A 6,583-nucleotide genomic window follows, 5' to 3' on the forward strand; every position below is an offset into this window, starting at 1 on the left:
CCCCCCACCCCCGTTTTTAAATGTTGCCTTGTATGTTAAAAATGTGTCTGGACAATACATCATCTTGGCACTCTGGGTGCAGTTCTGCTAATTGTTTTTGCACATAACATCTCTTAATACAACATAAGGATAGATTCTTCAGAACTTAAATAAAATTTAAAAAAAGAAAACAAAACCAGGCCTCCTTCCAATCTAAAGAACGTTTATAATTCTGTTTATTGAATATATTATTTCTTCAAAGTTTGCTTTCAGGTGAGAACTCTTACTGCCAGTATTTCTCCTCTCATCACATTAATAACTTTTCTTTTTTTAAAAAAAAAAAAAAAAAATCCTAAGACACTGTGAGGCTATTTTAAGGCAATTCTCCATATTGCAAATGTCTGTTTATTGTCTATTTGGGCTACATTTTTCTATCAACTCAGAGATTGGAATACAGGTTAGTCTTACATTCATAGCTTGGTTATACTAACTGAAGTAATTCATTTATGTAGTGATAAGGATGATTTTAACAGGCAGTTTTATTGAAAAGGACATCATCTTTACCAGAGATATTATTCACAAATCACAGAAAGAGAAATATGGAAAATAATATCTTCCTCCAACATATGAACCACCATATCACTTAGTTAAAACAGCAGTAAAAAACCCAGTAGTTTAAGGAAGTATATATATATATATATATATATATATATATACACACACATATATTTCTGAACTCTGTAGACCTTCAATGGCTAGACTTTTAAAGGAAAATATGGAGGGAATCACACTGGTTTGTGTAAATAAACAAAACATATTCCAAAGCTTTTGTTTTTTAACAGATAGCAAACTGAAAATAGAGATGCCTTTTGGTAAGTAACAAAAGAAGTAATCTCTCCTGTACAGAGGCAGGATAAAATGGCAGTAGGTTTCAAGATCATTAAAGCCAATGAGATGATGAAAAGCTAAACCCAATATATTTAATACAATACTCGCATAACCAGTATATTTCTTTCCAAGCTAGGCACTATAGAATGCTTACTTTGGTGGCAGTTAAAAATGCTCAGTGTCTTCAAAGGAGAACTCTGAATTCTGAAACATTAGTCTCTTAAGTTTTTTATAAACAGTTTTGGAAATACCACCCAAGGACTGGGCCAGGGGGAAGCAACCAATTAGAAACCAAGTCCTGGAGCTGAGAGGTTCTCAGATTGCACAACAGAGTAGTTAGGTGACAGTTTGGCAACCTCTGCCTAGAGGGACATATTTACAGAAATTACCTGTAAAGGTAGCCCGAGTACAGGTTTACATCTTGTTAGCTACTCCGCAACAATTGTCTCTATGAAGACTCTTATTTTGCAGTAAATGGAAGATATCTTAGCTTATTCCTACTGAAGACAGAGCAAATGCATGTTTCTTCACAGATACCCTGAGATAACATGCATGAAGTAGCTACCACACCACAAGCACACATCCTTTCTTGTTTTATGGTAACCTATCCAAGTAGCCATGCCATCTGACAACCAAAAAGCCAGTATAAAGCAAACCAGCTACTTGAGAAGCAGTCATTCAGCTCCCTGAGGTAAAGAACTTAAAGAAGCAGAACTGTAAATAACAGACAAGGCAGTGCCTGCTGCTGTCTCTATAATAATTGGAGAAATTACTCATTTGTATATTTACTTTTTTCCTGAATAAACAGTATTGCATTCAAAAAAATTAACTAAGACATTTCTTTCTTTGAAGAAACAATTCTGCTCAGACAAAGGAACAATCATACTTATATGGTGTGGCCCTAAAAGAGCTGAAAGTGTCTTGAAAGGGAATATACCTGGTCTCCCAATGGAAAGGATGGACATGCAGTCCTTGGCTGATCAGACCCTGCATAGTTATCTTGTATAAATGCATGGCAAGCACATATTTTTATTCATCAGCCAGACATGTAAAGCACATTTTAAATCCCATTGATTCCAAGCAAATTTAAGAGTGTATTTGAACATATGTTTAAGGTGCTCTGCTGCATCTCCTGAAGAATGGTACCAAATTTAGATTAAAGAAATAAAACATTGTCTCTGTGAAATAAAACAGTCTTTGTCTCCTTTGCAGCAGGCCATAATACTCTGCTTCATAAAATTAGTTAGCCCTGCACATTCTTAAAAATTTACAGTGCAGTATGTAGAAAATAAATTCAGAAGTGGTACATTGGTGCATGTCTGCAGAGCTTGTATTACTGACCAGCAAAAAACATTATGGGACAAACAATAAGTTTTAGACTTGGCCAAATGAAAACCAGAAATGTGATACACAAAACTAGTCACAGTCTAATATTTCTTATGGATTCATCCCGTTAAATCTCCCAAGGCTGTGATTTGTGATTTCTAAGTACTATCCATACCGTTTATATTAATAAATTTCAGCATACTATATTGAAATACTAATTCTTTGTCACTATTAACCATTTGCAATTTGTGCTACTGTCAACTATTTGGGTAAGTCATACAATATTTTTTTAATTTCCTGACAGAATGACTTGGGTATTGAGAACAAGAAAATAATCAGTAATTCACTTCCAAGAAAAGTTTCAGATGATGAATTCTTAATACTACAAAAGAAACCCCACCTTTCAAAAATCATTACCATCTCCATGAATGCTGTCTGAATATTAATTGCACACAAAGTCAGATCAACAAATAATGGAAAATCATACTTGTTTTTCTCTTTTAAGGTTTAGTTTTGTACTTTTTAATAAAATACAGCCAGAGGCAACAAAACGTCTTGTTGGAAAGTCTATGTATGCTGCTTCTTCATTGCTGCCTTTTCAAAGAGATACTTTCTGCTCAGTGAACTACCAGGATGCACTGAGCTCTGTGACCTTTATGATTTTGTTTTCAACAACGAAGTCAACATTGCTAAGATGCCAGTTTTGCCTTAAAGCCAAATTTCTCTAACAACCCAAAACAGATCTTTTAAACATAATTGAACTCTAACAATTCATTTCCATGCCTTCTAAATTCGCAACCAATTTTATAGCAATTGGCCCCTGACGATACATGCCCAGAGAGAAGGTGGTCCATTACTTTTTGGATTTCATACCATGATAACTCACAGAAAAGTTTTTACATGAAGAGAGACAGCCAGCGAGGAGCCCTATGTTAAGAACAAGCAGAGAGGTACAGAATAATCAAAGCACAACAGAAACCAAAAAGGCACAGAATATGAGAGAAACGAAGGCTCCACTCCTGCAGTCACTAACCAGCTGTGCACAGGAAGTGTCTTTCCCTGTTGGTCCTCCCTGGTCAGCACAGCACAGCTCACTCACAGCTACACAACTGACTCCCTCTCAGGGAGTCCCTCTCACTTTGACATCACCCCAGGGCAGCTCATACTGAGATGCTCATCATGCCTGTACTAGAAAATGCCGTTATTTTGCCAGTGAGATGGTGTTTGCCCTTATGTTTGCACGTTGTTAAGCCATTGGTAATGCTTTTTCAAGTCAAAACTGTTGCTAAAAATCAACAGCTGAAACAATGTTCCTCTTCATCACAGTCCATGAATCTGATTCTTTATGATCTTCATTGGTCTTGTATACCTACCTCTGCAAGTGTAACAGTGACTGGGTAGAAGACACTATCAAATCAGAATGGCAAGTAAGAAAACATACTTTTAAACTTACAGTTTGATAGTCAGGGAAGACCTTATGATTAATGTGCCTGTAAAAGTAGCTACAGGTTGGGCGAGGTAGGAGAAAATGAGTCTTGCACATTTGCTGGGCATCATTAACATTTGTTCCTGTTCACAGTTACCTTCTGGAAAAGGCTGCATGCAATGGTTTTCCCATACATTCACAACATAATTTTGCCAGACAGAAACTTATTTTACAGGGGAGGAAAGAAAATAACATCTTACTGATTTCCCCCCCCCCCCCCTTTTCTATGGTTGCTTCTTCTTTATTACAGGCTTTTCCTAAATTTCCTCTTCCTATCACACTGCACAGCTAACTCTATGAATAATTTGAGATACTGTATCAGCATAATGCACACTTGATGAAGATTTGATTCTCAACACTTTTGTTTACATCTTGATGATTTTTTTTAACCCAGCCTGAGAGTATGATGATGAAGCATTTCCATTTTCACCTTTTGCTCTGCAGCTCCGGAAAGAGAGATAAAATGGAGAGGAGGCAGAACAGGAGGGAGGGATTGATTCTGGTAAAAGTAGCAAATATACCTCACAACAATCATCAGAACTACCAGGTGTGACAGTCTCATAAATGAATCCTTGGAGAATTTTGATTGTACACATCTCTTTCAAAGGCACACAGCAAAATCTTCCATTATAAGAGGATAAGACAGTGAAAGCCACCTTAAGACTCCATAGTGAATGGATGTCAGGGGAAGGAGGAGGGGAGAAAGAAAAGAGGTGGTCTCTCTTCCGCTGTAAACTGGTAGATTTACAATTACCAGATGATTTTTTTTTCCAGCTAGCAACATTAGCCTCTATAAAAGCAGAAGACCAGGAAAACTGCACCATCTTTTCTCAACATCAGTATATTCCCTACTCATCACAGAGCAATATGGTCTTGTTATCATTCTTCCATGTAGCCTTTTATTTTCTACGGCTTTCACATATTTAAATATTATTTACTGTCTTACACATTCTGGTTTCAAAAATCCCAGGGGAATATAATTTACATACGTCAATTTAATATAGTTCACATGCAAACAATATGATATGGAACATAAATTAAAATAATGAACAACATGAAGTAGCTTAAAACTGTTATTTTCAGTGCCTTTGTGAATGACATGTTAAAAGCTAATTCACTGAATTTTAGAGGTTTTCCACTTTTTAGTAAAGATTCACAAAAATCTCAAGACTACACACCCAGATAAATAGCAATCTCTTTATCAAATTGTGTTAAAACCAATATTATCCCTTTTGATTGAACTAGGTAGCTAAAATTTGGACTCTCGAAATTTGTTTTCAATTCAAAAATCTATTACAGAATCTGTTGGGGAGTTTTGTTTCGTTTTTTCCTATCCCTTAGAACTGCATCTTGGGCTACAGCTGAGCTGATCTAACTGTTCCCTGCCAGTGACAGGGCATTTCCATCCCACTGCTTTCTAAATTCAAACTCCTTCTTCCTTCTGCTCTTCCTTCTCTCCTTACTCCCCAGTCAGTTGTTCCCCACTCTTTGTTCTGGCTCTGTGTCACTCGTCAAACTCTTTCCACAAGTTGATTCAACTCACTAAATTGGAAGAGTTGTTCTACTATTCTAGTAATTAGTTTTCTGCTTTTTTAGTTTTAGCTTTTTTAAATCAGTTGACCCAACAAAGATGAAAACCAGAGATAACAAAAGGGAATTCACTGTAGGCCACACGAAGAGAAGGGTAAGAGGAGAGCAGAAACTCCCTCTTTCAACTGTAGGAAGCTAATTTGCTCTGCTGCCTTGGGAAAACTTAGGCTCATGCAGCAAGTGTTTTTTTCTTGGCGATTTTTCAGCAGCATTCCTGTATTTAGTGGTCACTGTTTACTGGATGACACATCTCCACCAAAACTTCGTGAGTTTTCTGCACCTGCGTTCTGTCCCCAACAAATTGCTTCCGATCAATAACTGTGCATGTTATGACACGTACCTGTAATTCAGTATATGGCTACCAAAGTTTCAGCTATTTTATACCTAAAGGTCCTTACTGAAATTTACTTTCATGAAGGGTGACCTACAAGTTCCAACACCTGCTCTCTACTAAAACAATATATGAAAGGAATGTCCATAGTTTGGGTTGCAAAGCAACAGAAAGCCACTGAGAGAAACACATGGATAAAAAGAAACGGATCAATTTTTTCTTATTTTAAAATACTAGTTAAAAAGTAGTCTTTTTCTGGGGGAAAATAAAAAAAATTAAATACAGCAGCAAGAAAAAAACAAAGTACAAACTGCTGGCATACATAAGTTGCTAATACTGCCATTACCTTTCTGTATATCCAGAGGCTCTGGAAAGGCGCATCCTTTGTTTTAGAGAGGCACACAAGGAAACGTCCTGTGTTAAGTTTTTCCAGAATCAAATGGACAAAATTCATCCAGCCAATTTTTATGGAATTTGAAGCAGTTCATGTCTTACTCTAGGAAACATGTTATCTCTGTAAGTTGAGGGCAAAGCATCTACGTGCTTGCCTGCTTGCTTCTTCTAAGACTTCTAGCAAGAGTTGCGAAAACGATGGCGATTTGACCTATTTTTTTTTTGGTCCCAATTCTAAACCAACACTTATGAGAAAAGAACAAGTAACAAGCAGGCCTCTTGGAAAATATAAGACCACCAAGTCCCCCAAAAAAGGCACGTCTCACCCCTAGCCGCACTTACTTTTCTTGGATGCGAGGTGCTTCCTTCAGGGCTGGGGCTGCCCAGGGCGCAAGCGGCGCTCTGCACACAGCAGCAGCAGCAGCGGCAGCTCCCTGCCCCACAGCAACACCTCGCAGCAGTAACCGGCACAAAGGCGAACGACGGCCGCTTCACCTCCCCTCACCGGAGCGGCCCTGCCTGCGGACCCTCCAAACGAAAGGCACTCGCTCCCCCCGTTCAGGGCCTCCCTCCCCTCCCCTCTCCTCTCC

This window comes from Athene cunicularia (assembly GCF_003259725.1).
Source record: "Athene cunicularia isolate RWA chromosome 2 unlocalized genomic scaffold, athCun1 chr2_part1, whole genome shotgun sequence".
NCBI lineage: Eukaryota > Metazoa > Chordata > Aves > Strigiformes > Strigidae > Athene > Athene cunicularia.